The following is a 14,131-nucleotide window of genomic DNA, read 5'->3' on the forward strand; positions in this document are numbered from 1 at the left end:
GGAGGCACTTTCTGCAAACACACAGTCCATAAGTTAGTTTTTTTTTTGAAAAAAGTTCTCTCCTAATAAATGACTAGAGGTGTTTTACATCTCTCATAATCTTTTCAGACTTTGTCCATTGCAGTTTGGTCAGAAGCTTGACAGAAATTATGGAAAATGATGTTTTTCCCATACTGTTCATAGGGAAAGTAGTCACTTTCTGGCATATGTATCTGTTTGCAACCATAATGTGTCACAGCCAAGTTATTTTACATTGGTATTTTCAGTAAGCACATGCAATACGCCACATTATTGCAAAGGCTATTCAAAAGTAAGCACTGTCATCCTTTTGTCTGCCCTTCTTTTCCAAACCAGCAATGATTTTACACAAACATGAAAGGGTGTGGTGTAGATAAATATGTTAGTAGAATGGCAACTATATTTTTATCTTTACTGGAAAAAACTATGTGGATATAATGAATATGTGGGAGTGATGAATACCATTTATTACACAACTTGTCATGACTTTTTCCAAACCCTAATTATGGGGTAACTTATTTTCTGCAGTGTGTTTACTGGATTGGCTTGATTGTCTTGGTTCATGTACAAAATATAACACATTCATTTCCAAGATGAATAACTTTGTAACTTATTAAAAACTTCTTTTGTCTAGGGGATATAAAAATTCAGGAAATATTGCAAACCATTAGTCACTGTAACAAGCTCTAAATATGATTAGAAAATCCATTTTGCAAGTGTTATCTATTGATTTATACTAGGATTCTGTGATAACTAAACTATCAGGAGTCATCTGCTGATTACAGGAATTATGCTGGTTTTCTAATCATGTTGAAGACCTGCACATACACAGCAAATATGGAGAAGTCTCAGTAGATCTCTAGTTTAGGCAAGAAATAACATTTTTCTGGTGTTCAGCCATGGTTGGTCTGAGCTAATGCATGCTGCACAGGTGATAACATAGATTTTCATTTTATAACCTGATAGTTGTGACCTTGGTGCATCAGCAGTGAGAAGAAATGGCAGTAACACAAGTTTTGGTCTATTATACTGTCCCACAGTACTGGCTACTCTTCTAATTTAATAATGTATTTTATTTAAATTGTATTTTTCCTTAATTCTAGAGGTTGTTGGCTTTTTTTGGCTTTTTTTTTTTACATCCTGTTATGAAAAGTATGAAAAGAGCTGAGAGTGTAGTGACATAGCCTTCCTCAGCAGCAAAAGTCCCTTTAGAGGTTTCTGCTCCCTGTCATTTGTGAAGCCATTCCTTGCTTCCTCCATTTACACTGTGCAACCACACTCTGAGTCAGGGTTTCAAAACAAACAAACAAACAAAAACCCCACACATTTTAGGTCCTCACCTGTTTTTTTGAGTGTTAACCTGCATTATTTCAATTATTTGTTCTATAATGCCACCATTCGAAGAAATGCTACTGCAAATGTAGCCCCAGACAGGAATAATAGAGTAGGAGAAGGGAAGGCAGAAGGCTTTTCTCGGACAGCTTCACTGTCAAAGCTTCTGAGAGTGTTGAAAATTAGATGCCACCTTCCTTTTTTTTAAAAAAAATAAACAACCTATAATCAAAAGGTACACAAACTATCTACTCAAAACAGTACTTTCTCTTCAGTCACTCAGTCTGATCCCTAGAGAAACCTTCATCAAACATGTTTGGGTTTCCAGCCAGTCCTACAAAATATTTGATGTGGGATGGTAAGGGAGAGGGTCTTAGCTCATGGCCCTCATCAGTAAAAATGTCCTGCTGCTGGATCTGCTTCTCTGCCAGATGCTGGTTTGTTAGCTGGAGCAGTTCAGTAGCATCTATGCAGTGTGGGTATCATACACAGCAAGGGACCATCAGTAGCCTTTGGAGCTCAGTCTTTGAATCAGTTAAGGATGTCCCAGTGGAAACAGAATCCATAAACTCCCAGATACCCTCTAGGCTTCATGGCCTAAGTAGGACAATTGAAAGTGTCTGGCTGTTAACCATAGGGTTCCAATTCTCCTGATGCTTGTATTTTTAAAGGACTTGTCCCAAGGATTGCTAGTGAGTATCTCAGCTTTTTAAAAAAGTTTCTGTCCCTCATGACCTCTTAGAGAATCTTGGAAATTTGAACCCCACTAGGTTTAAGGACTCTCAGAACATCGATAGCATAGACAGATGCATACACTGTTTTTATAAAATTTCATTTTAAGGTTAATTTGAAGGAGAGTGATGTCTCATTTAAAGTATCAGTTGGAGTATTAGTGTTATTTTTTAAGATTTGGGGGTTGGCATGAAGTGTTTTAATGTGTCCCAAATGACCAAAATGTTCTAGATGTGTGTGCTCTGCAATACAATGTAATGCCTCTGTACATCACCCAGAAAACTTGACTCTTGTATGTGTACATTCAGGCCTCAAGATGGAAATAAATACAACTTTGAAAGTCTCTTAAGTTATCAGCTAGCAGACTTGATAGTTTTGTCAGGCCTTGGTGAAGCTGTTGACACCAAGAGAGTTGTAAACTTTTTTCTCTTGATACATCAGATAAACTTTTAGAGAACCTAAGGAAAAAAAAGAACATTAATTTATATGAATAATAGATATATGCCTTGGGAGCAATATTGAATATTCATGAACTGTGTTTATATTCAAGCAGCTCCTCTCTTTTAAAATTAGGGTGCTGTGAATATGGCTTGGCAATAAAAAGTTTAATACTAAAACCATCTGAAAGCACAGAAAAAGAATCTGTGACTTTGTTCCTTTGCTTTGTCAAGTACCTCAAAGTTTTTCTTCAGTCATTTATATTTATTTAAATGTTATTGTTTTGTGAATTTTCTTTTTATAAATGTTGCTATAACAGCTTGATTTTTCCCCCTGTTCTTAACTATTGATGGAATAAAAGGATGTCTTTTCATAGTCGTAGCTTTTAAAGCGACCATGAACATCAGAGCTTCTCTTCTGAAGCTGTATAATTTTAGGCAGTACGGAAATGTCACTTTTAGAGTTAGATTCTAAATGTGGCAAAGTGGAACCTTTAGCTGTTTTCTAAGTTATTTAAAGAAGGAATGGCCTGGTTGTTCCTTACAGAAGTGCAGTATTCAAATGGTGTTGGTAATGTGGCTTCTAAGAACCAGAACAAAGACAGCCTTACCCTGAGTGAACTCAGCTTGGCCTAAATGAATTTCCCAAAGACTTACTTTTGGAATTGTGGAGCTCGATATTAGCAAATTAAACCACAGAAGAGTTGCAAGTTCTTGGCAGCCTCCATCAAGAAGCATTCAGTGACTCCACAAGTAAACAGAGAAAGCTTCTATAGCAACAAAGTGCATTTCCATTCTGCAGGAGGAAGCATTCCACTTCTGCAGATTTGGGAAGCTGAGGCAGGACAGTGATCTATCTCTGTAGATGTAAAATACATACAGCAGGAACTGCTCCTAAGGCAGCCATTTTGTAGCTTAGTCAAATAACTTTTGATTCAAAGAATGGCATATATCTGTGCTCATAAAATAGTTTCCAAATACTTTTATTGATAAGCAAATAAGTACAAGATAGCTGTTTTGTAAAGTAAACTGGAATGGCTGAAAATAAAACTTACTTAACCAATTAACTGAATGACATGATCAATTTCTAATCACAAATAAATATTTGAAGTTAGTTTATCAAAAATATTATTTGACTAGCTGATAATACCTTCAGTAGACATTGCTTTTATATTGTATATTTACTTCAGTTTACATTGTGTATGCAACTATTTAGGAGCTCAGGGAAAGTGAGAGGCAGCAGTTAGCAGACTAATACTCAGCTGTGCAAGAACTACCTTGGTCTTCCTTGTATTGACAAAGTATTGATGCACAACACTATTAGCACTATGATTTTTAAATTTTGGTAGATCACTTTACCTCCCATGTTCTCAAGTGGCAAAGATATTTCCCAAAAGGAGTGACCTGATTTCAGTTTAAGGAGGTTAAAGGTTAAAGGTTAGCTCAAAAGCATCATCTGCCTAGCTGCTTAACTTTAAACTGATCAATTTAATGAAAATCTGTTTTGCAGATGGTGTTGTAATGTCTTTGGCAGGATTTAGGCAGCTTTAACATTAGACGTATGCTAGTAAAAATTATTTCTTTATTTGACCAGAACAACACCTTTTCTTTTATGTTTTAAGGTAAAAGGCATGTGGGATATGGTATTTTGGCAAAGGACCCAGAAGCAGAAAGTGTTGATGGTCTTTCCATATGGGCTCAAAACCAGAATACTCTTATGTCTATTGCTAACGATGACTGAAGAAACAAACAAAGCTGTATTCATTTTTGTACCATAATGTTTTACTTTGAACCCATAAAAAAGCATTTCAGTCAGACCTGTCCTTGGAAAAGGCTTGTCTTCTTTGCCTCGGGTGGAATGCAGCAGCATTAACTTTTTTAACCTGGCAGAGCACACCGATTGTCTCTTTCAGACCTTGTATTTGTAGATCAGAAGTATTCTTTCCCTTCAGTAATTGTGTTACTTAACTGTAGATACCATAAATAAGAAGGCAAATTAGTGAAATCCAAATGGTAAGTTTTATCTGATGGAGGTTGTCTGAATAAACAAAGAATTAGATCCTTGGGAGTGTAAAGCAGAGCTTTGTGTCTGTGTCTTCTGAGAATCAAGCCCTCACAATTTTTGCCAAGATAATTAAGTTTCAGCACAAGCATGTCTTTCTATTTTCAGATGTATGCAATTCAATAGGAATTTCTTGGGCTGCTAATGCAATACTATTATATGTTAGCTTTGTAATTAGCTAGGACTCTATCCCTTTGCTGAAATGCATTGTAATATTACACACACAAGCATAGATTGCATGTAAGCAGTTATGAAAGTGCTGCCCTTTGTTTCATATTGACCTTCCAACTTATTTAAAAGAGAGTTTACAATGAGCCTTTGTTTTGTCCACAAATGATCATAAACAGCTTTCTGAAGAGCCCAATAAAACGAGAGAATCACAAATGTATAACATCACGTATTGAAAGGGTGGAAGAACAAATGGGGCTTTTGCAATATTTTATATGATAGATTTATAATCTGTTCTTGGGTCACTTAGGGCCAAGACTTTTCATGGTCAGCTGCTTGGTCCTGCTAGCTAGCATCCTCTGCAGGAAAGGCAAATACTGTGCAGCACCTGCTCTTCAGCTGGGACTCTGCATTGCTCTTTAAAGCGAGGTGTCCACTTCTCTGCTGGTTCAAAGTCAAAAGATTAATCAGACCAGCTTTTTTTCCACATCTGTCATCAGCGAAGCAGAATAGTCTGTCTGGATTCCATAATGCTGTTTGCATATTTGGATTTTAAATCAGCCAGGAGTATTGAATGCTTTGCTCATCTTTATCACGTGCAGGAGGCACAAGTGGGATTTAGTCCTTAGGTAACTTTTAGTGTAACAGTTCCCCAAGGAACACTGCTTGGTTTTTTCTCATTATCCTTGTTCTGGATGAAAGCATCGTTGTTAGGAATTAACAACTGAGGGGGGGTGTGAAGTATATGCACATGGGGATGAATGGACTAACATCCCAAATCACTTTGTTTGCTTTACTCTGTTTGGCATGAAATGTTGGTACTTCATCAGTTTGGAATTAACAGAAAGTCACATTCTTTTCATTTCAATTGTCCTGCACTAACTTTTTAATATAAAATAAAATAGCCTACAAATATGCCAATCCAATTATTTAACTGTCATTGTCCCAGTATGGTGGTAAAAGAGGTCAGGAGATTGTGCAGCGTTGATTTGCATAAAAATCATTGTGGAAAGGAAATTGGAATATGTCTGCACACCTGAGGAGCCAAAGCAAGCTTTGCTTGATGTTACTCTTATTGTCTGTTTAGAGGAAAACTGTTTTCAGTGATAAACAAAAGTTGTTCTAATTTTTTCCTCAACACAAACCTTATATAGAGGAGAGAAGGTATTTCAATTTTTAAAGTTCTTTGAGATTTATATTCGCTTAAGGTTTTAAATGTTTTATGAAATTTAATTTCCACTGCAAGTGTTAGTTACTATAATTCATGTATATATGTGCTTACATGTATAAAGAGAAACCAGTGTTCAAAGAACACACTATTTAATCACAGCTGTACATATATTGTGTAGTCATGGCTACTGTATGTATTTGTACACTATAGACAAGAATATTTATTTAAAAAAAAAAAAACAACCCCAAACTAACAAAAAAAAAATAGTGTTGGCTGGTAAAATAGCAATTCCAAAACTATCCTTTTTTATGATAAATTTAAAATTAAACAGTAGAGAAAACATTTTTGCATTATATTTTATGTAAGTTTAATCTGATATTCAGGTGTCTCTCTCAGATTATCTTACATAATGGTCCTTGTTAAAAAATACCATATTTTGTATTCAGTTTATGGTACACTGCTGAAATAGGGAGGTGTTCTCAAATCATGGTTTAAAGAATCCTTATGTTTTTCTGCTGAAATGTTGTCCAGAGCCCCAGTCTGTGTGCTGTCCTGGGTAAGGGTATGTGAGGCTGCCCTTGGAAAGGAGGCTGTACCAGACTGCTTGCAGTGTGCAGCCTGCCCAGTGGAGCCCGAGTGGGTAGGTCCTCTTGCAGAGCAGGAAAAGTGAGCAAGGAGAGCCAAAGCAGCAGAAAGAGGATCAGCCTCATTTATTCAGTATGCTCAACACACAAAATGGCTGTATAACAGCTATTTTTTTGCGCCTGGAGTTCTTTCATTCTGACATTAAGAGAAATGTGTAATTATTTCTGACTGAGATTCAAAGCAGAGATGCAGTGTATAGTGTATGTAAGAGTATTATGTCAATGTGAGTGCATATGTATGTGTGCATTAATAGATTGCAGCTATGGATTTAGCAGCCATTCCCTCCCAGCCTTGCAACACAGATTTTCTTGTTACCCTTAGGAGATTTTAGCTGATATTATGCAACTCACTACAGGTGTCTTTTCTAAAATTGTAATTAGTTTGCCAGACTCTCCCAGATGAGATTTTTCTCTACGCTCTTCCACATATTTAAAAATGAGCAGTAGAAAAAAAGTAAAAAGACTGATGCATGACAGGAGAGTTATATTTTGTCATGGATACATGTAATTCAGCTTTGCTATTGTTTTTGCTAAGTAATTTAGAAGAAACTTTCCCTTGATCTGTGGGTTTGTAGGTCTATCCACACAAAATGCCAGAACTGTGATTTTATAAGAGAGTTAATGGGAGTAAAATCTTACAGACCTCATATGTACAGGACACATTTGCTTTTGAGACTGTACTGGCTCTATATTGCTAGATGGGCAAATTAATTCTCTGCATTTCTTCTTTTTTTCTCCTTTGGGGTACTACTGGAGCAGGAAAGGATAAGGAAGTATAGTGAAGATGCTGGTGTGAAATACTAAGTAATGCAATTTCTGTTGGTTTCAGCAAGGATTTGGCACAATTCAGGAGGTGTATTTTCTTGGATAAATTTCCATGTGTATGTTTGGGGGTAAAATATAATACAGTACAAGTAAATATAGGTATTAATTATGTTAAATGCAAATAGGGGTGTTATGGTGATAAAACATAAATTACAAGTGGTGGCTTGTATTAATTTTTGAACCTGATGTTTTGCCTGTTAGGCTGATGTACTTAATACAGGCAGATAGTGCAGACTGGTGATCATACAACCTCATGCTGATACATAAAAAAGTGAAGCTTTGCTAAGAACTTCAAGACCTTTGCTTTGTGGACAACCACGAAAGAGGATGTCATAGAAATTACCCCCCTTGGTCTGCAGCAGAAGGTGCCAACCCTTCAGTACTGCAGCAGACAGATACACAGCGTACTGTGCACCATAGCCTCAGGGGAAACTGCATGTTCTACTCTACCAGTGGGAAGGAATGCATTAAAATAATCCTTAGCTTTTAAAGGCAGGGGGTATTGAAGAAAACAAAAATTGAGCAAAGGTAGTCCTTGAATGATGAAGTGTGCAGATTCCCATGCCTTGGGCATCCTACTGCAGTAGCAGTTACAATAACAGAAAAAAATGGTTTTGTCATATACAAGGAGTATGAGCAATGCTCCTTGGTCATATGCATGAATAGGAAACATATTGCTAATGGGAGTGATGAATAGCAACATACTAGCCTCATTCCAAGAGTGCAAGTTTGACCGCCCAACAAAAATGTGACTTTTTTTTCTATTTAAAATTGTTACCTTAGAGTATTAATCAAACCATGCTGTTGCCATGATTCACATGTGTAAAATACATGACTGTACAACTACTGGTTTGTTGCTGTATTGTATGCAGGAAGCCTAGCATATAGGGACAGTATTTAGTGCTCTGCCCAAAGAGGTTATTTATTTGTAGTCCCTGTTCTCCCTTGTAAACTCTCTTAAAAATCAAGAGCATGCACTACTTCCTTGCACTGCTCCTGGAGAAAAGAACCATAGAGCCACCTTTACCCATAAAGAGGGCACAGAATCTGGGATAGTTTGTACCCCAGCCTTTAAGAGAAATCTGGATTACTCTTAAAGAATGTTCAAGATGAACCTTTTGAAACAAAGGCCAACAGAGGAAATTCTTCTTTCCAGAATGTTACCAGGTATCTCCAAAGGTCTACATCTCTTGATTTTAAAGTTGTTTAGCACATAAGGAATTTTTCCATTGGCATCCTAAGCTTGTGTTTGGACCTATAGCAGTTCTTGGGTGGGAGAGGTCAGTTGTCTCCAAACAACTTTATTAAAAAGGAAGATGTTTTCCGTGGCAAATCCTAAAATGTTACAAGTGGCTCAGGTATCATAATAGCTATGATTAATATTATCCTTATCCTAAATTCAAAACTCTGTGTCCTAATGGTAAAGGAGAAGGAAGGGCACTTCTTATTCACAGAATCATAGAATCAGAATGTCTGGTGTTGGAAGGGACTCATAAGGATTATTGAATCAAACTTCCTGCTCCTTGCAAGACTACCTAAAACTAAACTATATGACTAAGAGTGTCATCCAGATGCTCCTTGAACTTGAACACAATTAGTGCTGTGACCAACCAAAGTTTCTTTGAGAAACTTGTTCCAGTGACCAACCACTCTCTCAGTAAAGAACCTTTCCCTACTGCCCAAGCTGAACTTCCCCTGACGCAGCTTTACATCATACCATTCAGACAACAATGTTCCTATTTTCTATGTAACTTAGACAAAAACTTGCTCTATGGGAAATAGATTAAGGAAAAAAATACTAACATTCTCTAATTGAATAAACACTTTGTGAATGACCAGAAACTTGATATTTTTACAACTAGAACAATGAAACAAAGTCTAAGGAGGATCTTGGTATTCTTGTTCTTTGTGTGCTAGTGATGAGAGCATGGAAAAATGCTTGCTTTACTACTGAAATGAGACAGCTTTAATATCTAGATGTTACTATTTTGGAAACACCCTTTGGCATTTGCAGATATGTAAGCAGCTAATGAATGACTGGAAATTCAGAAGAATAAAGCTGGTGGAAAAAAAGAGTCCAAACTGCAAGTTTTTCTGAAAACCTTATGTCCTTATTTGTTCAGGAACTTCTGTGACTCAAAATCTTGACCCAGGAGGAAGCTGGAATCCTGGGATATGTCAGGACAGGATCTTTTGAAGTCAGCTCTCAGATGACAAAGATCACAGGACACAGAAAATAGTTTGGGACTAATTTTATCAAATTTCTGACCTAGAGTTTGGGCAGATTTGAAAGCACTGCTGTATTGTTAGTCCCCTGGGTCTAACCCTGTTGCAGATGCTTCTTAGTAATAGGTGTTGTACCTAGGCTATGGATTTTCTTTGTCACTTTTTGATTTACTAAGGTAGTCTCATAGGTCATGATGAATTGGATATGCTGTCAATGTGCTCTGTCTCTCTGTTCCTGTCTCCACTGGTGTGTTTTGTAGTGTGTCAGGCTTCAACAATATCTTCGCAACACTTGAATTTCTGTGACTTATGGAACTCAAGGAATGAAAATCTTTGTAGCTAGTCATTAGGACTGCTTACAGGTATTTTTTGACAAAGCAAATCCTTTCTCAGACACTCTGTAGTCACTTTGATTTTTTTTTTTCTTTTTGGGTTGTCTTTTTCTTTTAATTTCTCAAAAAAACAAAAATAGGTTTTTGGGATCATCTCTGACTCAACATGTTACATGTAGGGCCTGGATCCAAGAAGTCTTTCTGCGGTATGTTTTTTCTTTTATTTCATGAGTTTTTCACTGAACAGCCCAAATTCTGTGGCCTCAGCTACCTGAGAATCATCAAACAGATGATATGGTTTACCCAAAGCATTTTGGGGCACACAAAGTACAAGAGCTATGCTGGTTTTGAAGAGTTCTGTGTAAGTAACAATTTTTATGATAAGGAAGAGTTGAGCTGGTAATCAATAAAAGGAGACTCTGAAATCTCATGCTACAGAGAGCCTGTATCCCAGTTCACTCAGCTTTTGTGCTCTCCAGATACAAAGGTTTTATGCCTCATGTGTCCACAACAGGAACTAAACAAATGTCTTTCCTTTACTTTTAGTAGTTGTTTGTCCTAATAGATTTGGAAGGTAAGGTCAATACTGTCTGTACTGGGAAACAGAGCATGGCTTTGAGAGAAAAAAACCCTATGAGTCTCTAACCAAGCAGAGGTGAGTGAGAGGTTGGCCTGTAGTACATCCGACAGTCTAAATGAACCTCGTAGAATTATAATTAAGCATAACAAGTTCTTCACATATGTCTATCTTTCTGTCTGCAAATATTTGTTTTTACATGGACTTAACAGAGTGTCTGTAGTTGGGAAGGGTGAATTTGAGTATTGGGCAGAGGTAGAGGTGGAGTCTGAAGTTGTTGATGCTCACAAGAGCTCAGAGAGACGGCTATCCAACAGTAGTGGTAGGAAGGAAGTCACAGTTGTTTGAGGCTGTGTTTCTTGCACAGGGGTTGCAATGGATGGTGACAAAAGGGCAAGTGTGTGTTCCTATAAAAGTGTGCACTTCCCAGGAGCATAAACAGTATTTAAAACTATCTGTGTCCATACATACCCCGGGCTGCTACTGTCATCTTCTGTAATGCTGTACAAAGGTCTGTATATGTTAGTGTCTGTTGTAGTAAAGGTTGGATTTCCATTTTTCTTCTAATTTCCTTCTCCCAGTTACTTACAATTTTCTTATACACACTTTTAGGGCTGAAATTATCAGGATTTGGTCTGGGTATAAAGAATATTTCTTTCTCCTTTGGAGCTCTTTCTGAGTCACTTAATCATGAGATATCTTTGCAACCTGTCCTAATGAAAAATACTCCATTGCAAATAAAGTTAGTTAAGTACATTTCTTGCAGTGGCTGTCCATAACAGAAGAGAATGTTATTTTAAAAGCAACAACACATTAATAGGCCAAGTATGCAATCATTGTCCTATCACAGCAAATTATACCATTAGTCCACCTTATCTAATCTCTTTGCTACAGACTGCCTAACAATTGCTTCTCAGAGCAAAGCAGACCAAAAAAAATAAATAAAAGAAAGATTTCATGGGCAAATATAGAATAATGTTGTATATACAGGAAAATTCTTGTTCTTTTCATATGTCCTCCGTACTTTGCAATGAATTAACATCATACAAATTCAAGTATTTTTGATTATTATGTTATATTTTTTGCCCTCCAAAATTGTCTTTGGGTAGTCTTATAGGTATCCAAATATCAAATCAGTTTATAAAGTGAACTTCTGGCTCAATCACATGCAGTGGGAAGGAGTTCCACAGATTAATTTAACCTGCATACAAATATTCTTTAGGTTTTAAAATTTTTCTGTTATTAGTTTATTAAGTTTTGTTTGTTTTTATTAATCTGGTAATAGAATGAAAGAGGTCATGTGTTCTTACTCGCTTTACGATCTTTTACATAACCTTTATAACTTCACAATAATCTTTATGATTACTTTATGGTCTTTTTATTATGCCTCTCTTTTATTTACACAAAAAATTTCAATCCATTCAGTCTTGCTTTTAGTGGAAGTTTTTCCACATTTCTGCTAATCCCATCACTGATCTCTGAACTCCTTTTACCGCTGTTAAATTTTTCTGGAGATACACAGATATTTCAGAACTGAACACGCTGTTCTCAGTGGAACTGTATGATCTTACTGTCCCATGCCTGGTGCATCCAAAAATATAATCTGCTTTAAACAAATCCTATTGCAGTCTGTGCTGGAAATATGTTGCCTTTCATTACATGCTTCTTCCCACGCCGCCCCTTCAAACTGATGCTGAAGTGTCCTAGAGTGGCTACATTTAACTTAGACACCAGTAACATGTTTGATAGGTTCAAAGTATTCCTTTTAATATACATTTTCTTGGATTTATCCATCAATACTGAGCTTCTTCTTCATGATGAGTTAACTTTAAATGTATCTGGCATTTCTCACAGTTCTTTGGCTGGTCTTGACTGTCATTAATTTATTTATGACTTCTGCAGGATCAATCCTAGTTTGCAGTTAGAAGACAGAGGTAACTTTTGTTCTGTTAAATGCTCTGTTAGTTCATCTAGTTTGTTTTCTGTCTCTGTCAGTTTTTAATCCATGAGTTTTTTGCCCCTCTGTTAAGTGCCTACATTACGTGGTTAGGCTGCTTCTGCATTGTCAGCTGACTGGAAAAAAAAAATCAAGCTCTAAATTAACCCATGGAGTGATTAAATTCCCCCTAATATTAGGAGAGTGAGAGAAAGAAGCATCTCCTTGTGCCCATGTCACATTGCCTGTCTCCTCAGATAGCTGCCTCTCCTTGCTTTCCCACAGGTATTGCTATACCTGGTGGCTTGAGGTGCAAATGCCTGTAGGCAGTTAACTATTTGCTGATCCTGAAGAACAGAAATAGCTAATTAACCACATATCTACAAATATTTACCCCAGATATTTATTTACTGATGCAAAATAGAAGATGCTGTTTCTGCATGGGGACTACAAGGCTGAGGCATAACTGCAATTGACTCTTTGTAGTGCACTCTTTTCATACTGTTCAGTGCTAACTTTAATGTATTATTGATTGTTATTAAGGTATACCATGAAATACAGATGGGATGTCTGTTGTGGTTGAACTCATACTGTGGGAGCTATGTTGACTTTCAGATTGTTCTGGCCTTCATGCTGCTTGACATTAAAACCTTTCACATTAGGGTTTAGAAGAGAAAGAAATATATAGTAACTATGCTACCCTGTATGTAGTGTGAAGTAATGTGAAAATATGATGCCAAATTCCCTCCCCACCAAGTCAGCACAAAATTTGAAATGAAATACTAATTTCAGAGCAAGCCAGGAAGTTTAAATTCCCTGTGTGACTGTATATAAACACTAGCTCAGGACAGTCAATACCTGAATTTAAATTAGCTGTGCTCTACCTACCAATAGAAAGTGCTAAAAGTGGAAGGATTAGGGTCTGTTTTCTAGAATACTGAGTCCTAGAGGCTCCTCCTAGCAGCATCTGTTTAGCATCCCAGGATCCAAGGTCATGCTCACGAGTGACTGTCACCTCTGTGCTGACTGCCAGCCTCCATCCTTGCACAGCCTTCTTGGCTGGATGCATTGGCTAGTTTGAAATGTCACTACTGAACCCTGTAATAGTGCTAATTAGTTAAAGCAAAAGAGGTGCTTATCTTGGCAGCAGATCACTGAATGTTTTTTTCACAAAATTAGGTTTGAAATGCCTTACATTCATCCCCCTCCCTTTTTTTTGGAGAAGTATATAAACGCTGAGAGTTTTTTTTCCTTTTTTATTTCCTATGCCCCCATAAAAAGAAATTCTTCTAAATGTTTCTCACTATGTCCAGCAATTTCCATCTTAGAATGGCTAACTTTTGTTTGGACCTCTTAAAGAGGCTATTAGTCATTGAAGAAAACTTGAAACAAGGAAGCATATGACAAACACACAGTCACAGGACAGCCCTCTCTAATTTTGGCTCAGCTCCCTTCCTGCCATTAATGGGGCAAAGAAGAAACTGGGGATCTGATGTAAGTTCCCTGTTTTGGGGGAGGGCAGGGTTTTTCTGCTTGTGGCAGGGAGGCAGCTGTGTGTGCCCTGTCCAGCAGCGCACAGCACGTAGGAGATGTGCCAGGAGAAGGACCAGCAATGGCAGGAGCTGGAGTACAGGGAAGTGTGTCTGTGATGAGAGTGAAATCCCTGCTGCA

General features: G+C 37.2%; 1 protein-coding gene across 2 annotated transcripts in view; it reads left to right on the forward strand.

Moving 5' to 3' along the window:
* Positions 1-14,131, forward strand: part of ZFHX4 (zinc finger homeobox 4) — a 149,981-nt gene that overhangs the window by 28,225 nt on the left and 107,625 nt on the right. The gene's annotated exons all lie outside the window — the stretch shown is intronic.

The sequence above is a fragment of the Parus major genome, chromosome 2 (assembly GCF_001522545.3).
Source record: "Parus major isolate Abel chromosome 2, Parus_major1.1, whole genome shotgun sequence".
NCBI lineage: Eukaryota > Metazoa > Chordata > Aves > Passeriformes > Paridae > Parus > Parus major.